The sequence below is a fragment of the Anabrus simplex genome, chromosome 2, assembly GCF_040414725.1.
Source record: "Anabrus simplex isolate iqAnaSimp1 chromosome 2, ASM4041472v1, whole genome shotgun sequence".
Classification (NCBI taxonomy): Eukaryota; Metazoa; Arthropoda; class Insecta; order Orthoptera; family Tettigoniidae; genus Anabrus; species Anabrus simplex.
The window spans coordinates 1008194661-1008218128 of NC_090266.1; positions in this window are offsets into that span (position 1 = coordinate 1008194661).

Sequence of the window (23468 nt, forward strand, 5' to 3'; positions counted from 1 at the left end):
TTGGTTCCTCTTGAACGTGTTCTTGATTAAGGATAACTCCTTGGTCAGTTATTGACTCCTTCTGAACATGTTTTTCATAATGCGCATTTGGGCATTTATCTACCATTGACTAAATTGTGTCCTGTGGTGACATTAGATTGTGCGATCTTCTTGCATTGTCTTAGTTGTTGCAAATTAACTTTTAAGGCACCATGATTTGCAATAAATATTTTCATAACCTATCCAAAGTGACTGTAGGTTAGTTCGTTTCGATTAGGACACCATTCGCTGGTTGTATGATACCCCGCGTTGGTATCTTAATCGGTTGATAACCTTAATTTAATGCAAATTTGGAGTTGTGAAAGCCAGATTTTCCACGGATGAAGTAGATTAACCAAAATGTGACAATTTTTCTGATATGGGTTTGGAACAAGCAATCTTTGATTCATCATTCATACCAATAATATCTTTGGAATACGACGCAATGACAACTAGTCAACATGACAAGGTTTTAAAATGAAATATGTGATCACAGAATTTATGAGCGTGGAATCATACATTATAATTCACACCATAATTTAATATAATATTGTCATATTTATATCTAAGAAGCTACGCATGAAGATTCAGGATTCAAGAGCTGACATGAGTGGAGTTGTATAAATGCGCAAGATTGTACTGCCAATTATTGTTACTCCTCACTTTTAATTTGAATGTGATTGAGACCACTTGAGAACGCCGAGCATTGCTATATCTGCACTCGTAACGCCGTGTTATACATACGCGTATCGTCGCCGTGAAGACGACAGAACGGGTCGCGAATTGCCGTACGGTCAGACAACAAGAATTTTAATATCGGAGAAAGAATTATTAACTGTGATTCTCTGTTAATATTCTTTACCGCGTATTGTGTGTTGTAATTGATATTTTATTTACTTTTGCTTGGCGTACGCATAACAATGAATGATATTATTTTTCAGTGCGTGATGGGAGTGAAAGTAATCTTAATTTGTGAGTGTGTCATCATGACGGAATGAACATGTGGGGCGTAAGGACATCGCCCAGGATGGATTACAACACGACACCAGACCCCGGTGGGGGCCGGTTCATCGAAAGCTAAGTACTTGCTTCATTATTTAATAATCAGTTATTTTATTTCAGGATGCTGAATTTTTGCACATACCTTTAGTGCCATAAATGAGCAGAGCATGTAGAATATTTAAAAATATGAAATTGATATCGTGTCATCGAGTAAAAGCAAATTATTGAGGGATGTTAATCTTCATTCAATAACCAAAACTACGCGAGATTTCCAATAATTTAATTGTACCACAGTTCATATAATTTAATCTCTGGAAGTCATTCAGTCAATATATTAATTTCAGTGATATTACATTGGTCAGACTAAATTAGGATCTTCGAGATGATAATTATACATCTTAGAATTAATTGATTTTATACCTGTATTACAGTGTAGAGCAGGAATTTCATTTCGGTGTAGTGCAGCAGAGTTGTGGTAGAGTGGTACAGGAATTTTATTACAGGAGTAGCGAGGACTGTGATAGCTACGTGTTTATTGTAAATCTACGTTTTACAGTGATAGAGAGGAATTATGTTGAGTATAGAATCTTCACATATGACAATGAGTAGGTCGTTTACAGTAATGAATAAATATATGAAGGGGACAGATACAGTGATCTTCGATATGAATCAGAATAGATGTTAGGAGCTGTGTGTCAAGTTCTGCTTTCGTTATATTTCTTTTAGGTACATTCTACGGAAACCTGACGAGATCCTGTGACCAGCATCATGATTGTAGTATTGTGCATGTGCATGATAGTTTATTATTGCTTTTCGTGAGGGAGTGATCCAGAACCATAGGTCCAGTGTGGCTATGCAACTGAAGTGTGTTTTGGAAATGTATTTTTATCCATTCCAGGGAACGAGCCAACGCCACTCTATTATTATTTCTACTCTCATGTTGGTGTATAATTCTTTTATTACTTTGAGATGATGTCATATTTGCGTGTAATATTTTCAAAATGAGCCATTTCAGTTTCACGATATCCGCTTACATTGAACTATGTGATTTGGTAGAGGCAAAATCTTTTTCATATTTTAATGAATATCTGGATGTTATTGCCATTGATATAATATAAATTTTAAATTTGTTTAACTGGTAACAACCTGAAAGCGAATGCTGATATTGATGTGAGAATTTTGCTTTTGAACCGCGGGCGAAGGAAGCCACAACTCACCATGTCATATATTTCAAATTCATATATATATTTTCAAGTCATATATATAATGTATATTTTAAATCACATATTTTCAAATGATATTTCAAGTCATTTTGTTGTAAGATTTCCATGTATTACATTTTAAATATTGTTATCATTCATTGATTTAAAGTTAATGTAACGACTTATTTTAAATTTTTCACATGGACTAACTACTATTATAATTATTTGTGAATTGAATTTAAGATTTAACGGACATGTTATTGTCATTGTTTCGAGTATGTCATTATTAGAGATCAGTATACCGCCATTATCGCCAACTTCCCTCTTATCACATCAACAATGTAATGTTGCGCCTCCACAACAATGCCAAGACGTATCTGAATAAACCAGCCATCCCATACTTAATCTTATTGTTTGTAGATACAGGGAATTCTTTCATGTCTCTTCATTTATATTAAATTACTGCCATTGCAAGGGACGCCTGTCTGTCTCAGGTATTATTATTATTAACCCTCAAACACACGCGTATGGGGTGGAATCCACCCCAGGTCATTTTATTTCCTAGTGAAATGTATAAATAACTCCCCTGTGCTCTGCCCGCTCTTATATATTTCTGGCTGGATCCCCTCAGACAGAGTCATTCTTATATAATATATCTTAAAATCTCCAAATAATGCAGTAATTCATAGTTTACAATACAATGATATGTGGGGTGGAAAGCACCCCAACGCGTGTGTCTGCGTCCTAAAATTTGGCGCGTGTGCTTGAGGGTTAAGTAATGATTATCTGTCGTGAGAACCTACCCTTACGAGATCAGAATCTCATATCTAGCTGGAGTGATTATGCTGTATTTACATAGTCATGCCAAAACCTTACATGCACGATTAGAGTTATTTGTTGACATCCTACATATATTGACTATCATTCAGATCTAATTACATTTAATATTTATACATATTTATTATGATGATAACCAGGTTTGCTAGGATGCCGCCGTATGATTGATATTGATTGCGTATGATTATTATAATAACAATAAGAGAAAAGCGCACAACGTGCATTTAGTTGCTGCGAAGTTGTGTTAGGGATACACGTCTCTGGTGACACCATAGCGCATGATACCGATCACACTGTTTATCGCACTGTTTACATACACACGATACTTCGTCCGGAGTGTGGAAACCTTTTTTCCTTGCATACGCGATGGTGGAACCCGTGCACTGCGAATCACGTCAACGTGTGGCGCAGATCGTAGTCCGCACCTTTCCAGTGTGAAGACGTCATTGCTTCGGTCGAGTAGAATTTCAGCCATATTTCCTTTTTTTTGTTCTGATGTTCTTCTAAGAGTTCCTGATATACTTTTGTGGATGGTAGGGACATTTTCTGTCGTAATTATTCTATGAAGAAAGGTTCTCCGACGAGCTCGTATGTTAGTCTAGAGGGAGTGAATTTCGATGCACATAATAGCTTCTTAAGATATGTTGCTTTGATCTGCTCGATGTCTTTGAGATTTTATTTGGTGAGATGTGTCCATATTAATTCTAGTCCGTGAGTCACTATGGGCATTATCTTGGTGTTGAAGATCTTTATGGCAGTGGGTACAGAGAGTCTGCGCAGGAGCTGGATGTCATTGATAGCCATTATTGCTGCAGTTCCTCTATTCCTGATGTGCTTAGTGTAGGTCGTTCCAGTGGTCTGTAGTGTCATTCCCAAATAGTTAAATTCCATTGCTATTTTGATTGGTTCTTTGTTTGGAGTGAAGAACAGTTGGTCATTGGCCGTTATTTTCCCTCCCTTCCTAAATATCATATGGACTGTCCTTTGCTCATTGATCTCTAGCTTATTCTTCTCTGCCCATAATGTTAGGCGATATATACATTCCTGTAGTACCTCGAGGTTTGATGAGCCTAGTGCCATGTCGTCTGCGTATGCCTAGAAAGTGACCTGTTCCTTTAAATTTCCGAAGCATTGGATAACGTCTGATGTTGTAAGATTGAAGAGTAGGGGGCTGGCTGGATCGCCCTGCAGAATTCCATTGGTCTGTGGTATCTTGATCGAAGTTTGGATGTTGTCTTTGATGACGAGCTCGTTTAGTTGTAATATGTTGTCCATGATGATCGTTAGATGATTGTCTTCACCGATCCTACGTTTAAGCTTATCGATGATTATCTGACGGTCCAGTAGGTCGAAGGCTTTCTTATAGTCGATGAATATGACGTGAAGTTTCCCTCTGTGATGTCTAAGTGCTTCCTTTATGTCATCCATTAAGTTACTTATTGCATGAAGTGTTGATCTGCCTTTCCTAAATCGAAATTGCTCATTCGGTATTTGTCCGATTGTTTCCTTTTCTAATCTTGCAGATAGGATTCTGGTGAATACCTTGAATAGTGCGTTCTCCAACGCAATTCCTCTGTAGGAGTCCGGGTGGTCGGGGCTACCTTTACCTTTCTACAAGAGCTTTAGCGTTGCGGTCCTCAAGTTGCTCGGTACTTTGCCTATTTCTAGGCACTTGTTGAATGAGGCTGTCCATAATTCCCCTAGGTGTGACAGGGCTTTCTCCAGATGCTCATTAAAGATTTCGTCTGGTCCGGCAGCTTTATGGCCTTTCAGTTCCATGACCGTATTTGTTACCTCCTCTGTTGTGATGCGTGGGAAGTCCGAAGTCAGAGTTGCGTGGATTGTCCTAGGGATTGATTGCCTGTTGATGAGTTGAAAGTGTGATGTCCATGTTTCCATTGTGGTAGTTTTGGAGAACTTTGGTGACCTAGGTTTCAAAGCTGCAAAGTGGTTTTCTGATGCCTTCCCTAATAGACTCTTCCCTTCTTCTTCTACCCAGGTTGCTTTCTTCTCATCGAGTAGGCTTTTGTATGCGAGTCTCTGAATGCTGTAGGTCTGTAAGTCTATTCCTGTTTTGGAGGTTCTTGCAGTGTGTAGGAGGTCCAATACCTGTTTTCTCTTGTCATAACAGGTCACGTCGAACCAAAGCTGTGACTTCCGTTTTCTCCCTGCACCGCGCGTTTGGGCGTCCTTTATATAACTGTCCAGTTTCAGTGCTGCGGAGTTTATCCCTCCCTGTTTTATTTGATCAAAAATGTGATAACTCGATGTTGGTGATATTCCGCCTAGGATGCTGGTATTCAGTGTTCTCTTTATTTTTACTCTCTTCTGATCTCTGCTGTTTGGTAGAGGCTCATCTATTGTGACCAGAGCGTATACAGGTATATGTCTCCTTAGGGGACCACGTCTGCGTTTGCGAAATTCTTGAAGTCGGTGCTTCTGATGTAGGTGTTGACAAATAACAAGTCTATTGTACGAGTGCCATTGTGGCATACATAGGTTGGTGTGTGTGGGTTGTTCACTAGGATAAAACCTTCCGCTTCTAGGAATTCTAGGACTGTTTTGATTTTTACGTCATCTTTGTCCATACGACAGTTAAAATCGCCTACTAGTATGATGGCATCTTTGTAACTGATGAGTGTCAATGTGTCTGCCAGGCTCTCAATTATATCCTGTGCTGTATTGTGAGGTTGGAAATAGACAGCAATAATGCTCAATCCTCGGGCCTTCATTGCAAGCAGGTTCGGCGTTCTTTGGATAGCATGATGCGGTGATAGCCACGGTTTGATTAGACAAGAGATGCCTCCACTTGGACGTCCGCGTTCTCCCTGGCTTGCGAGGTTGTGGATGTTGTAGTAATGTTCTACATTGATGTGATTTGTCGAGAAAGTCTCAGTTAGGATCACAATAACCGTCTCAAATAAATCTGGAGGGCCTAAGTTCAGGATTGATTTTAGGCCCTCTATGTTCCAGAGCATTACGTCTACTCTCTGAGTTTTCTTAGGCTTCGAGCTCCGTTCCTTGATAGGATCTGTTCGTTCTTGCGCGAGAGAAACGATAAGGCCTGATGAGGACGCCTTTAGGCGTGAATTCTGGTTTCTCGGCAATTTCTCGCGCCTGTAGTGGAATTCATACAATACAAGCCCTATTGGTTCCCATGGTTCTCAACTCCACACACGATATACTTTCCGGCGTAATGTTTTTCTTAATCAAGAAGTTCTTAATTTTTTCTGATGTCGCGTTTTAAGACAGGCGCCCAATGTACAGCCAGGCCCTCCTCTCACCTGCCTGAATTAAATCGCCTTCACCGGTTCCCGATCCCATTATCTTGCGGAAACTCTTGCGCCTTTTTTAGGACACAACGCTGTAACCTTAATTCGATTCTTCATCCCGCGTGGTTTCAATATTTACTGCGTTTAACTCTTTGTCAGTTTAGTTGGATCCCTCTTCTGGTCTGCCGTCTGTTTTGGTTTCTGTTGTTTCTGTTGCAGTTTCCACTGTTCCCTCTTCTTGCTGTTGATTCTTCCCTTTGGCGTTGGGTTTTTCCATAATTGATTTCTGGGATTTCTCTCGTCTCTACCAACCGCGGTTGGATTCGCGCTGTTGTTGGGTGTTTTTCATGACTGACCCTCTAGCATTTTGTGATGTTTGCCTTCTTTCATCTTACTTTGGGTCTCGGCCATCATGTCTAGCTTCTTGTTCAGATCCGCCTTTAGCGACTCTACCTCTTTTTGCAGGAATTTTCCTGCTTTGTATAATAGGAAGTCCTGTTCGCCGTCGCTGCATAGCCATATTAACTTGGACTCCTTTTTGCTGGTTGCTTTCAGGGAATTGAATTGTCCCAGTTGCAACTCTGTGCAAGCCAAGTGGTGCCATCTCTGGCACGCTCCGTCACACTCCACCGATGTTTCATCTTCTACTACCGAGCTCGATAGCTGCAGTCGCTTAATTGCGGCCAGTATCCAGTATTCGGGAGATAGTAGGTTCGAACCCCACTGTCGGCAGCCCTGAAAATGGTTTTGCGTGGTTTCCTATTTTCACACCAGGCAAACGCTGGGGCTGTACCTTAATTAAGGCCACGGCCGCTTCCTTCCCACTCCTAGCACTTTCCTGTCCCATCGTCGCCGTAAGAACTATCTGTGTCGGTGCGACGTAAAACAACTAGCAAAAAAAAAATAGCATCTTCTACTCTCTTCTCATAGATAGGGCAAACGTCGAGTTTCTCAAGGTATTCCTTGCCTGACGACATTTCGTGCTGCACGTTCGTGCTTGCTTCGGGCATGGTATCTAGAAGGCAGTGTAATTTATCGTGTTACAAACGAGTTGTTTTTAAAAAGTTTCTTGTATTCTCACTTCGTATATTGCACTTCACTAATATATTCACTGCACTATCACTCAACACTCCACACTCTTGCACTATATATTAACTGAATCGCTACTTTTTCTGCTAGAATCACTCGTTCTCTCACTACTATCACTAACACTGACACTGACCATTACCAATCGAAATGTTAGTGGAATTATTTCAAACGCTGTATTATCCACGAAATATAACAAAGTAACAGTGAACGGTTTGCTTCTCGCAAATACTCTCTATATATCACGAAATCTCCATCCTTCACCAAAACATCACCACTGACACATTTGTAACAACAATAGTTTCGCTGAACATAAAAAATGAACAATATTCCTCCTGCTGTTGAAGATTTTACCACACTGATCACAATGAAATTCGTGTTTACTAATCGGATCGATTGGCCATGTTTCTCACCGCATGATTATTATTAGTGTGACATTATTTCAGTGAGTAATCATCCTTATTCATTGGTATCCATTGTTTTGGATACCTGGCGCTTAATGCACCCATCGGGCATGACCCTCTTGTCACCATAAGTCTTAATTTGGAAGCTGAGTTCATTGCGTTCATATTTCTTTGTTGTTGTTGCACTTTCATTATGATTTTGGTTTTCCCACATTTTCGTCCTTAAATTTAAGTGAGATAATAAAGATATAGTGTATTTGTTTTCAGCTATTTTAAACACCATTTTATCCAATGCAACTCTTATATTTTCTTTTTGTTTTCAGGATTTTTTTTACATAAAATTAACGTAACGTAAAGACTTTTATTTTTTAAAAAATTAGTAAGCATGTTTTATTTTTCACTTCAAGTTTTTACGACTTCTGCTGAACCCTATCGATCGGCTCACAACGTAACAAGAAAGGACCCGTAACGAATCCGAGATTCAAGATTTGAATGCTACTACTGGAGCAGCGGTGGCAGATGACCGACGGACGACGGAGGCTACAAGGTTTTAGTAATTGTGTTTTGCGCATACATAATTATGTTTCTTCTAACAGCCATTGTCATTCCTTCATATGTTATTTTCAAGATATTAGTGGTGACATATTCCGTGTCATTCATCCAGGTGTTGTGGCGAGCTGAAATCATAAAATGAATAAAATGAATTGATTTGAACTGAATAAGATCGATCAATTTTCTAGAAATGAGCATGCACAGAATTAATCCAGTTATAAAATGAATTAGTTTGAACTGAATAAGACCGATCAATTTTCTAAAAATGAGCAAGTACCGGCAAAGAAAAATATTGCAATGTAAGATGTAAATATCGTTTATTAAGTCTTATTTAAAGCCATAGTCGACTCCAAATATACATATAATAATTTTTCAAGGATATTTATTACTCAAATATTCTAATTAGTAATCAAAACTTGTGTCAGTTGAGAGACTTATCTTCATTTAGAAAATAGTTATGATGATGCTGAGATGATATGCAAATTAGGCCTAGAAAATCTTCAACGATATATTCGCGTGTTTATCTGTAACATAGTGTACAAATTAGGTTTAGGGATAGCGTGGTCATCAACCACGTGCACAAAGGACAACATTTAGTTATTTTTTTAAGTAATGAATAATTGTGGAATAAGTGAAGTTGTGCTCAGCTGTAGATTAATTTATCTGGAAAATTGTATGCTTGCGGGCAATTGTATACTTTTTGGAAGCATTAGTAATGGGATACAATGCGTTTTGATGAATGTGGAGCACGTGTTGAAAGGTTTTGAAAGGTTTTTTAAACATTTGAATAATAATAATAATAATAATAATAATAATAATAATAATAATAATAATAATAATAATAATAATAATAATAATAATAATAATAATAATTTCTAGACACTCAATGACCACGTGGTAGAGTAGAGTCAATTTTAACACAGCTGTTACGCATATTTATTGTTTCTACCCAGTCTTCTGAATAGTAAAATTATTTTGGAATATATTCGTCGTTGTAATGTTAGAGTAAGGTTCGATTAAGTGATGATTCATGTTCAATCACAAGTCATGCCAGGTGTTGAAAGTATAGAATTTAATAGCTCATCAGTCGATGCAATCCAACCTTCTTTTCCCCATAAAAGTAATGAATAAAAATAAATCCTAGGATTCGAACATAAGTTTGTAAATCAATTTCGAGTATCTTAAGTGCATGGAATAAATGTGATTGTATTTAGAGATATTTTACAGTGTCATTTATTTGAAATGTGGTTCCTAATCTAACCTCGTGTTCATTCCGGTAGGCCAGATTATTCCAGCGTTGCCAGTGCTTTTGTTCTTTTATTGTGGATTGTTGTTTAATTCGTAAGGCAAAGATTAGTGACAGAATTAATACACTTATGAAATGAATTAGTTTGAAGTAAATAAATCGAACAATTTTCTAAAAATGAACAAGTACCAGCAAAGAAAAATATTGCAATGTAAAATGTAAATAACGTTTAGTAAGTCTTATAGCCATGGTCGACTCTAAATATTCATATAATTATTTTTCAAGGATATTTATGACTCAAAATTCTAATTAAGGGGACTTGGGACACATTTTTTCGGTAATTGGATGAAATTGTCGAAATTGGAATTCTGGCACAAATAAATTATATTATCCTTTCTCTACATAATAAAAGTGGTTTTGTACCGCTGTGACTATTTTTGACGCAGTTAAGGCCGTTTATAAATAGCTCTGCACGATCATTTAATTCTCCACCACGCCCCCTTTCCTCTGTATGCTCGGCTATCCGTGTCCCTTCTGTTACCATTAATTCCTTCTTTACAGTAGCATTTAGATGACACTATTTTTAAATATTGCAACATATACTGTCATCTGTTGGCTATGTTATGAACTAGTTGAACCCACAATTTAGTCAACATAAAACTTTATATTTTAGAACATGTTTATAATTATATCCATTCTAGTGAATATGTTTGACTTGAAAAATTCTGTGTGTTTTTAGAAGAAGTATTTTAATATGTTTGACAGTTGTCATCAAATTCATATAGTTAATAAGTTAGTGGACAGCCTGACATCGACCTATACACTTCCTTGTTTACTATTGGGTTTGTTTTGGTCAGTTTCGTGAGTTGCAAGCAAAGTTGTGGAAAATTTTTATTGAATATTATATCAAAATGGATAGAATTTACCGGAGTTGGAGGAAACCGAAACAAAGAATGAATAATAATAAAGTGAAGTGTGTTTCTATGAGTGAAAAGCGATGGAGAAATAAACAGAATGCCTTAAAACCTCTGTCTGAATCTCAGCCTGGAACAGACAATGTATGTTCAAGTAAGGAATATATTTTAATTCCTCACAAATCTGGTGATGAAGATGACGTCAACAGAGTTTCTTCAAACCCAGTTGTCACACCTCAAGATACTTCTGAAGCAGAAGTTAACACTGTGTTGCCCTCTAAAAGTGAAAGCAAATTAACCTCTTTTCACTATCAACCCCAGTTTTCTACAACTATGGTAGATAATAAATACATATTGGTTCATTCAGCAGTGCTTGGGGAGTTGCTTTGCAATGTCATTCGTAATGAGTGTGGAGAAAAACGTGTGGTCATTGAGATAGGCAGTAATCAAGGGCTGGCCCATAAATTATCTGTAGTTTGTAAGAACTGTAATGCTAATTTCAATGAAACTTTCTCAAGCCCTAAAGTGAAAACCACACATAGAGATCAGAGACAGCCATTTGATGTAAATAGGAGAGCTGTTGAGGCATTTCTAAGCTTTTGGGGGAGGTCAGAAGACAATGGAGAAGTTTTGTATAGATATGACATTAGATTGCATGAACTCCAAGGTTTTTTACAAAGCATACGAACAATTTAGCAGCAGATTCAGCAAAGGTTAACAAAGAAATTCTCTCTGCAGCAAGACAGGTTGTGCGCAAAACTCATGAGGAAGTACATCCATCCAATGTAGGTAAAGAAGTGCTTGACATTGCTGTATCATTTAATGGAACATGGCACAAGCGTGGCCATACATCTCTCTATGGCATTGGCATAGTGATTGACATTCTGAGTGGATTAGTTATAGATTACCATGTGTTATCTAAAGATTGTCACATGTGTGTTGTAACTGCTCATGAACTGGGTGATGATTCTGCAGAATATAATATATGCCTGGAAGGTCATAAAGCATGTGGGGAATGCTTCAGGAATTATGAGGGATCATCTGTAGCAATGGAAGTATTTGCAGCTGATATTTTATGGTAAAGATCATTGGAGGAATGTGGCATGCGCTACACAACTGTGCTTTCCGATGGGGATGCCAAAACATTTCTCCACCTTTCAAATGAAGCAGTATATGGACCAGATGTACAACTGAAGAAAGAAGAGTGCATTAACCATGTTGCAAAAAGGATGGGGACCGGTTTGAGGAATTTGGTGAAAGAGTGGAAAGTAAAAGGAACTACACTTGGTGGAAGGGGGCCTGGAAGTTTGAAAGAAGCAACTGTTGTGAAGCTCACAAGTTATTATGGGCAGGCAATATGTGCAAATATTCCATCAGCAGGCAATATGAAATCTGCAATATATGCCACACTATACCATTACTCCTCCACATATGAAGATCGTAAGCATAAGAAATGCCCCCAAGGACATGAATCATGGTGCTTCCACAACAAGAGTATCGCAGCTGGACAAACCCCTCAAACCCACAAAAAATGTCAGTTCAGTTCACAACTGCAATGCTGCTAAAATTGTGCCTGTATACCAAAGGCTGGCACCAACAGAACTTCTGTTTAGATGTTGTAGAGGGGCTACTCAAAATGCCAATGAAAGTCTTCATGCATGTATATGGAAAAGTGCCCAAAAGAGACCTTTGTGTCCTCACAAAGACTTGGAATAGCTGTTTCTAATGCAGTTGCAGAATACAACATGGGATGTAGTGAAACACAAGAAATGAAAATGGCTGTAGGGAATTATAAACTTTCACCAGTATCCACCAAACTTGCCACACAAAGAGATGAAAGAAGAAAATTTGACAGTAAGCGGACAATCACCCAACAAAAGAAAACTGCCAGGAAAAAACTGAAAATCCTCAAGGTACACACGGAGGAAGCCAAGAAGAAACAGGAGGGTCGGAGTTATAGTGTTGGTGAATTTTAAGAGATTTGGAAAAGACATTATGAAAATTTTTAATGGTTTTAGAACTAAAATTCATTTAACTCAAAACACCATTTTTTGTAACCTGCAGTGTTCCATGCGGGTCAAATCTAAACCGATATTTACCAAAGTTAGTATGTAGCTTCTATGTGACCTAACAAAGAAATTGTAGGATGGATTTTGCATTCTTCTTCAAAATACTCACTTTACGAGGCCAAATGTACAGAAAATTAGTGGAAAATTACATGTGGTAAAATTAAAAAATTAAAACAGGAGTTAATTGAGCAACATAGGGTGAATCAAAAATTCCATCCTTGAGTTCTTTTATGTTATAAGGAAGAATCATTTCACAAACTTTCAAACTCTCTGGTAAAATTCCATCCCGCAGGGAACTTTTTGAAAGTTGCCTGTTTCGCAAGTGTCATAAACACAAAGTACATGATATCTCATAAACTAATAAGGCTATTAAGCTGAAATTAAGATATGTTCTTTCCACAGTAGTCCTACATATGTCATAAAATTTCATTGTGATTGCTAAACAATTGTGGAAAATACAAAAATGTGTCCCCGGTAGCCTTAATAATCCAAACTTGTTTCAGATGAAAGACTTATCTTCATTTAAAAAAATACTTATGACGATGCTGAGATGATATCCAAATAAGGTCTAGAAAGTCATCAACGATATAGTCGTGTGTTTCGCTGTAACATAGTGTACAAATTAGGTTTAGGGACAGCATGGTAATCAACTTCGTGCACAGTGTTAAACATTTAATTATTTTTAAGTAATGCAGCTGGTATGATGTTAAAAGATGTCACAATGATCATTTATAGATATATTATTAGGATGGATCAATTATCCAAGGATAGGAAGGAGTCCTTTCATTTATTTAATTTTGCGCAGCCAGGAGATAAGGCTAATTTTTATTATTTATTCCTTTGCAGAATATTCTAAATTTGTCATCGTCAGCAAAACTCCAGCAATGTGAACTTATAAAATGTATATTCATTTTTGAACTGTAAATTCTTGAGTCATTCAGGCAACGTTTAGCAAGAGACGATTTTATTTAAATTTTCATTTTAATTGTGCAAATTTAAAATAAATGTCAAGCCTGTTTTAAATTGTTTTCTCTTATATTGTCGTCAACCATTGTCCTTTAAATGCCTGTAAAATTGGGACAGCTAGCAAACGAACGGTCCACCTTGGAATCATTCGCATGCTCGCTGAGTTAGATCGGGTAAATAGGGGCAGTATGTACGTATGTATGTATGAATGTATGTATGTATGTATGTATGTATGTATGTATGTATGTATGTATGTGATGTACCAGGAAGGCCTAGGTCCTGGTCCATAATAATTGAAAGAAATGTTATTTCCAGCATTAAAGATCCGACCGACGTACGAACATCCATGTAAAGAATGTTCCAGTATGTGCCAGACCCTACGAGTACGCTAGGCGGAGTCAAGTGACGTCACCTGTCGCTCGAAGCTCACCTCCCCTAGAGATATTTCTCGAAAGAATTTTTCTTTTAACAGCTTTTTAACACCTTAACCAATTTCAACGGGACAAACGCTGAATTATAGCAAACATCATAAAAGTTAATCCCTGTAAATTTCAAATTAATTCATCAAACGGTTGTTGAGTTATAACAATTTAAAGTCTCAACGAAATTACGTAATTACGGTCACATGGCCGAGAGAGAGCTGCCACCCCTCCCTGCGCTGGTATCTATATATGTCAAGGCCAGATAGCCCGCAAACCAGTGCAGTACAGTACAGTACCGTACAAGGACAAGCAGACAACTGTGTGAGTGAGATAGTGAAGAGACCGGCCCGCGTACAGTATGTTCGCGCAGTCACGGTAGAAGTACTTTCGTCGTATCTCCAGAACGCGAAATTCTATCGCCGATAAAGGACGTCGCACTGCAGTTAGTATGTCGCGTCGCGATTACAATATAATCCTAAAAAGACATTTAAGACTGTAACACGAGTGAACTTATTGGAGTACAAATATTAACTATTTCATTACGTGTGGACTTAGGCAACGTCAAGTAACATTAAACTTCTACAGAGCCTAATACTTAAGAATCACCAGAACTTATTTTTTTTTCTCTCGAGTATTGCATTATATTTCTTTATTCACGTCACATCAATATTTTGAATGAAAAAGTAAGAACTTTTCTGAGTTAATATAACAGGATTAGCAGAAAATCTAACTTAATGACTGTGTTCACAGACTGTACTTATCGACTTGCTTTCTTTTTTTCTTTCTTCAAGTGTGAACTGTGTGATTAAGAACGTTTCAATAACGACTGTAAATAGTATTTAGTACAGAAAGGACTGTGATTCTTCATACGCCATAAATAGTGTTCAACAGTGTAAGTGATAACCAGTCGCACTAAATGAATTTTCGTGTGCGAAACTCAACAGTTCCAGCTGTCATCACCTCATCGGGAACGTCAACATCGCCGATCCTGATTCTACATGGAACATTCCAGATGTCCATCTTTCGACATTTGGTAACAACAGTTCTTGTCATAAGTGAGTAACAAACTGACTAAACTTTTTCATTTATTTTGAACAGTGAAACTTCAGTGTCGCGTGTGAACAATTTCCATAATTTCTCAAAAGTGATAAATTTAATTTCAATTTCATTTCTCGTAGAAAGACTGTAGGATTTCAAGTGTGCTGTATAACGAGATTGACGAACTGAGAACTGAAAACTTTTAATAATTTCTCATATCCATTTACCATTATAAAAGTGTGCTTAGGTTTAAAAAGACTTTAGGTGGAAATTCACACATATGAAAGACTTTGAAACCAATGATATTTATGCCATTTTTTTTCAAGAAGATTATTTTCAACATTTAATTTCAATATAAATTTTGAGTCAACAATCATACCGCAGGGTGAGAAATTAATAAATTGTTTTGAAAAAAAAAATATTTACCATCTATTATTCGCTCTGCGAGACTATCCTTCTCTGTATCGGCTCCAAAACCCAGTTCCACTCCCTGAGGTCCTACTCATGCCCTTTGCCCACAACTTTTCCTGGTACAGAGAGGATAGTATAATAATAGATGGCGCCGCAACTTCAAGGGCACGATTTTGGAGCCGTACTATAATAATAGATGACGTCGCAACTTCAAGAACTCAATTTTGAAGCCGTACTATAATAATAAATGATGCACTTGCAATAATCGCAACATTCAGGGATCGATTCAAGTCATTATATTTTGAGCACAGGATTTGACTGCAAAGAACTTGTTTTATTTGACTTATTCGAATATTCCGGAAACATGGATAACATACTTGCAGCAATCGAAGCTCTCAGGCTTAGCATTAATGATCAGAATGCTAAGATTGATAGGTCTAATTCCCAATTGCAGGCTCAAATAAACACACAAATAACCGCACTACAATCACAAATAGTTGACTCTAATTCTCAACTTCAAGCGCAGTTAACTGAGTCAAATAGTAAGGTTGAAGACTTAACTTCTAAAATTGACAGGACCTTGGATACTAAGTTTGCTGAAGCGGATAAAGTCATTAACAAAAGACTCACTGAATCTAGTGCCCTTATCGAGCAACGATTCCGTGAAGCTGGAACTCGCCTCGAAAAGAAACTTACTGATTCTAGTGCACAAGTCGAAGCTACATTGAAAAACATGCGGGATCAGTTTGTTGAAAACTTAGAGTCTATTAAGGAAGAAATAAAGACAGAGGTCGTCAAGTCTTTAGACAAAGATCTTAGAAATGTTCTTCCTTCCGTTCAAGCATTTTCTACTGAACTCAAAGATTTACGAACTGAATTTCAAGAATCCCATGGTAACATCTCACAAACTCAAGCAAAGTTAGCTCAGGTGCAGGAAACCTTGCGAGATGCATTAAAGAGCGACGTGGGTAAATTACGAAGCGAGATAGGATTAATTAAGAGCACGCAAGGAGAACTCGACAAGCGTATTACAGGACAGCTAGATAGCACGCATACCCAGATAGCTGCTTTCTGTAAAGACGTACAAGTCATTAAAACTGACTTGAGAAATGAAATAAAAAGTTTAGACACCTCAATTAATTCTAAAATTAAAAATTTGTCCGAAGAAATGAATCAAATTAAACTTAAAGAACATACAACTGACGTCACAATTCCTGGTTCGTCGAGGGAAATACACAATACAACAACCCTTATTAAAGTACCAGATGACAAACCAGTCAAATTTTCAGGACGTGATGAATACACTGCTCGAGAATTTTTGTTAAATGTCGACGATTACCTGGAGGAAAATAGGGTAGAGGACGATAGGAAACTTCGAGTAGTATCCAAACTTCTAGAAGGACGAGCCTTATCATGGTTCATAGCTTTTAAGAGCAACTTTAAAAACTATGACGACTTTAAACAGGCACTTCTTAAACGCTTTTGGGATTCAGAAAGACAGCACCTTGTAAAGATGCAACTCTACTCTAGCAAATACAATACTTCAGTCAATACTTCCCGATATTCAGATTACTGCCTAATGCAATTAAAGAAGCTCCAGTTTTTAGATCCACCTTTGCCAGATATTGAACTTATTCAGATCCTGACACTTCAATATCCGCCTCATGTTCAAGAAATACTAGTCGCTGCCAACATTAAAACATTGGAGCATTTTGACGCTACTTTGCGTAGGTTAGATACGGCTAATACCCAATCTAGTCCGAAAACTGACAGGAGTCGAGAAGTAAATACGAATTCTGCGGAAATAAAACCGCCGGAGAGAGAGGAACCCAGGACACGTGAAGAAGGCAGATTAAACCCCACTAACCCAACCAGATTCCGGAATTTTAGACGTCAGAGGAATCAGGATAGACACCCTTACCAACCTAGGAATACATGGAGACAGCGCGAAAGCACTCCTGAAGGAAACCGTGAGGCCAGACGACGAGAACTCGAAAGTAGATGGAAGGACACACGGGAATACATCAGGGAGAGAAACCGTAATCCTGATGAGCCTGGAGCTACATCCCTGGAATATCAACGTCAATTCGGACCAAGAGAACAAAGATCACCTGATCCTGACCCAACAGGCGCTATAAAAAAAAAACGCCGATCTCGCAATAGGGAGATTGACTACAGAACACGATGAGAACGAAACGTCAAATTATTGTACTGCTGTTATCAATTACTGGCATATTGACGATTCCGAATTACTATTCGAAGACGCACAAACACTAAGGCCAATTATTACACGTTCATTACCTGTCATAACAGTACGCACAGGCAACCTACAGGTGATTACGCTCATCGATTCTGGAGCGCAAGCTTCTTTAATTTCTGATAAGCTTGCAGACTCGCTTAAAGATCAGAACAATGTTTTGTTATTACCTGCAGCTCAAATTAAAGTAAGAGGGATAGTTCCTGATAAGATTGTTAAATGTAAATCGCAGGCATTTTTAGAGTTTGAAATTAACAGTCAGATGTTCGAACACATATTTTTGGTAGTATCACGTCTTAACTTCAACTTAATACTTGGATCAGATTTTATGATCAAATACAAAGGAACCATTGACTATGATGCCAACCTCGTAAGATTACAGAATAATTCCGTAGAACTACAGCTGGTAGGACGAGGTGACCTGGAAGTTCAAGAGAAGGGAGCCCGTTTTGAAGCAGCCGGTGGTGACATTATTAAGCCCGCTGTGAGCGAGGTTGCGCCAGCCGTAGCAGAAAGTAGAAAGGGTGACCAAAGTGAGGACGATGCAGAGTCCATATTCAATGAGAACTCCATTATAGGTCCGGATTATATAATGTCAATAGCCAGTGTGGTTGAAGACCCGGAAATTAAATTAAAATTGGAGGAGGCTAAAAATGACGTTCTACAGAAATTTGCATGTGTATTCGATGATAAGCCTGGAGAGATAGCTGACTATGAATATCATCTTGATGTAAATGACTTGTCTCCTTATCAGAAGAAACCATATCCCGTACCCGAGAAATATCGAGAAGAAGTTCGTAACTTAATTCATAAAATGACAGATGATGGGATAATTTCGCCTTGCGTAACTAAGTACTTGAATCCATTGGCCATAGTACGTAAGCCTAACGGCAGTATTAGAATTGGACGGCACTTTCGAGGGTATTTATAACTCAGCCAATTTAAAACAATATGTACCACAGGAAGAGTAAAGCCTGGAAAAGAAAATCCTGCGTATTTTCTTTTCGTCCAACCAAGGGGAAGATGTACCAGGAAGGCCTAGGTCCTGGTCCATAATAATTGAAAGAAATGTTATTTCCAGCATTAAAGATCCGACCGACGTACGAACATCCATGTAAAGAATGTTCCAGTATGTGCCAGACCCTACGAGTACGCTAGGCGGAGTCAAGTGACGTCACCTGTCGCTCGAAGCTCACCTCCCCTAGAGATATTTCTCGAAAGAATTTTTCTTTTAACAGCTTTTTAACACCTTAACCAATTTCAACGGGACAAACGCTGAATTATAGCAAACATCATAAAAGTTAATCCCTGTAAATTTCAAATTAATTCATCAAACGGTTGTTGAGTTATAACAATTTAAAGTCTCAACGAAATTACGTAATTACGGTCACATGGCCGAGAGAGAGCTGCCACCCCTCCCTGCGCTGGTATCTATATATGTCAAGGCCAGATAGCCCGCAAACCAGTGCAGTACAGTACAGTACCGTACAAGGACAAGCAGACAACTGTGTGAGTGAGATAGTGAAGAGACCGGCCCGCGTACAGTATGTTCGCGCAGTCACGGTAGAAGTACTTTCGTCGTATCTCCAGAACGCGAAATTCTATCGCCGATAAAGGACGTCGCACTGCAGTTAGTATGTCGCGTCGCGATTACAATATAATCCTAAAAAGACATTTAAGACTGTAACACGAGTGAACTTATTGGAGTACAAATATTAACTATTTCATTACGTGTGGACTTAGGCAACGTCAAGTAACATTAAACTTCTACAGAGCCTAATACTTAAGAATCACCAGAACTTATTTTTTTTCTCTCGAGTATTGCATTATATTTCTTTATTCACGTCACATCAATATTTTGAATGAAAAAGTAAGAACTTTTCTGAGTTAATATAACAGGATTAGCAGAAAATCTAACTTAATGACTGTGTTCACAGACTGTGCTTATCGACTTGCTTTCTTTTTTTCTTTCTTCAAGTGTGAACTGTGTGATTAAGAACGTTTCAATAACGACTGTAAATAGTATTTAGTACAGAAAGGACTGTGATTCTTCATACGCCATAAATAGTGTTCAACAGTGTAAGTGATAACCAGTCGCACTAAATGAATTTTCGTGTGCGAAACTCAACAGTTCCAGCTGTCATCACCTCATCGGGAACGTCAACATCGCCGATCCTGATTCTACATGGAACATTCCAGATGTCCATCTTTCGACATTTGGTAACAACAGTTCTTGTCGTAAGTGAGTAACAAACTGACTAAACTTTTTCATTTATTTTGAACAGTGAAACTTCAGTGTCGCGTGTGAACAATTTCCATAATTTCTCAAAAGTGATAAATTTAATTTCAATTTCTTTTCTCGTAGAAAGACTGTAGGATTTCAAGTGTGCTGTATAACGAGATTGACGAACTGAGAACTGAAAACTTTTAATAATTTCTCATATCCATTTACCATTATAAAAGTGTGCTTAGGTTTAAAAAGACTTTAGGTGGAAATTCACACATATGAAAGACTTTGAAACCAATGATATTTATGCCATTTTTTTTCAAGAAGATTATTTTCAACATTTAATTTCAATATAAATTTTGAGTCAACAATCATACCGCAGGGTGAGAAATTAATAAATTGTTTTGAAAAAAAAATTATTTACCATCTATTATTCGCTCTGCGAGACTATCCTTCTCTGTATCGGCTCCAAAACCCAGTTCCACTCCCTGAGGTCCTACTCATGCCCTTTGCCCACAACTTTTCCTGGTACAGTATGTATGTATGTATGTATGTATTATTTATTTATTTATTTATTTATTTATTTATTTATTTATTTATTTATTTATTTATTTATTTATTTATTTATTTATTTATTTATTTAGGTAATGACAATTATTTCCCAACGAGCAGTGTGTGTTTACTTATATTAATGTTCGATGTGAATGCTTCAGCTGATATACCTCTCGTTCAGCTATTCTACTCCTTTAGGTTAGATTCCCTATTACGTCTCTGCCTGAGCTTGTCAAAACAAATGGAGTTGTTGGACTTGCAGAAAAGTGGCTTGGTGTCTCCCCTGTGTGCCCTAGAGCTGTGCGTCGCATCTGCACTAAGCCAATATGAGGCTAATATAGCGATAATTACCCTCTGTAATCCATCCATCCTTGTTCCACTATTAATGGGCCACCTGTAATGCAATGGCGCGGTGTCTCCCCTCCACACCTCACACCCGAGGCAGATATCTCAGACGTATATGTTATGGCAGGGCTCCTTCGAAGTGTTGTATTGTGCTTCCACGAAATGTTCATTTCTTCTCTAAATAATATGTCTTAACTTTCGTTACGAATACCCATCTGTCATTGCTGTAGCTGTTTGTAGGGACAATCATTCTTTCTTTTCCCATGTGTCATGAATGAGATAACGCATGTTCATGTAATTTCCGTCTCTGAACGCTTCATTCTTTGCTATTGGATTTACGTCGCACCAACTGAAGCAGATCTTTGAGTGACAATGGGATAGGATTGGGGAGGAAGCGGCTGTAGCATTAATTATGAAACAGCCCAATAATTTTCTTGGTTTTAAATTACGAAACAACGGAAAACCATTTCCAAGGCCGCTGACAATGGAGTTCGAAACTACCTTCTCCCGAATGCAAACTCGTAGCTGCATGGCCCGAAACGCGCAGCAAACTCGCACGGTGGTCTGCGAACAGAGTTGGATTTTCCTCTTATAAAACACTGTCATAACAGCAAACACTCATCATTGGCGCTGCTATAACCAGTTTCATTTCTCTTAGTATATTGCCTTTCACGGATGCGTGCGGCTTCTTGACTTAATGGCCAGCGCATCAAAGGGTCCCGGATTCGATTTCAGCCAGGCTGGACATTTTAACTCTTCCGGCTCGGAGATTAAATGTTTATGATTGTCTTACTACACACCTCTTTATGAACTCACAAGCACACAGAAATACTTAATAGTTGAATACACCATATAGGACATACTGTTTTAAAACGGGACCAAATCAACGTGCGCGACACAGATGACATGCATGGTGTGAGAAGAAGAAGAAGACTGCCTATTAAAGAGGACTCACGCTCTTAATATTTAAAAAAGAATAGTTCACTAGCGGCTGTGCATTGGTGCTTACTGCAGACCTTCCTTGTCATCTTGTTTCTCCACAGTGACCACAGTCTCATTTCTACATTGCCTGAATGTACGATATGGCTTGAGTGCTATCAATGAAATGATGTTCAGCCTAGTTGTTTAGAAACCTTGATTCTTAGAGCCGACGTTTTAGATCCGAGATAGTGAGAAGATTTCCAATAGGGCGAAGGCAATTTATAATTTAAACGGAAAGGTTATTTGTAACATAGAATAACGTTGTCATAAATGGCCACTTCTGGCTTTCGCTCTCGTTTAGCCACAAGTCTATGGCCGTAGGTGTTCGTGACCAGAGTCTGAATGTCAGTCCTCTCACCTCGCCAGTTGAAAGACGGCAGGGTGTGGAGTGAAGGTTGATAGTGCGTGAATAATGGTTTAAAGCACCAAATAGAATACGATTTGCTTTTTATTATAATAATAATAATAATAATAATAGTAAAACAGAGGTGATGAAACTTACTTTGTGCTTTGTGTTGCTGTAATTGAATCCTCAACAGAGGATGTGGATTTTATTATTATTATTATTATTATTATTATTATTATTATTATTATTATTATTATTATTATTATTATTATTATTAGTATTATTCTTCCGGGGATTCTGTGGAACGCAGAGGTGAAAGAATGTGCGGGCATGAATGGGTGGATATGAACATGTCAGAAGATTAATTTAAAACTTTAAAATTGGAGTTATTTTCTTTCTCTCTTTTTTTCTGTCTTACAGTTTTCACTTTGCTAAGCAAATAAAAAATCAGGTACAGAACTAGATCGTGAGCTTGGATAAGAATGTTAGGAAAATCAGAATAATCAACTAGTAACCAATTAGCAACCCTAACTTGAAGCTCCCTAATTATAAGGCTTACATGAGCGCTACTGCTTCTTACAATTAACAATCAAGGAGACGGATGTTCCAATTTTTACATCAGTGGAAGATATTCTTTGCTCTACAAATTTACCCTTTAGGAGTCTATTTTCGAAAATTCACATTTTCCAGGCATATCAAAGGCACAACCTACATTTAACAAAATTAAACAGTAATCACTGTCCTAACTGCTCAACAGTCTGATATCCTTAACATGAAATGAATTAAAAGGGTTTAATATGGTTAACAAGTACCCATTGTACATGGCCTTTGGTAAAAAAAAAAACAATATTAAAGTTACTGGCCGGAATTGAAATGGTAAAGAGGCGAACACTTGCACTCCTTGAAATTTACATGAAATACACAAAACCCTATTTGGGTTTATGGCGCGACGTTACAGAGCCTAAGCCTATACTACGGAGGTGGCTGCATGGAGAGAAATATTTGTTTTGCCATTTGGTTTACGTCGCACCAACACAGATAGGTCTTATGGCGACGATGGGATGGGAAAGGCCTAGGAATGGGAAGGAAGCGGCCGTGTCCTTAATTAATGTACAGCGCCAGCATTTGCCTGGTGTGAAAATGGGAAACCACGGAAGACCATCTTCAGGGCCGCCGACAGTGGGGATCGAACCCACTATCTCCCGATTACTGGAAACTGGCCGCACTTAAGCGACTGCAGCTATCGAGCTCGGTGAGAAATATTTAAGTTACAGAAATTACTAGACAGATTTTAAAGGTTACAAAATCATAGCCACCTCAA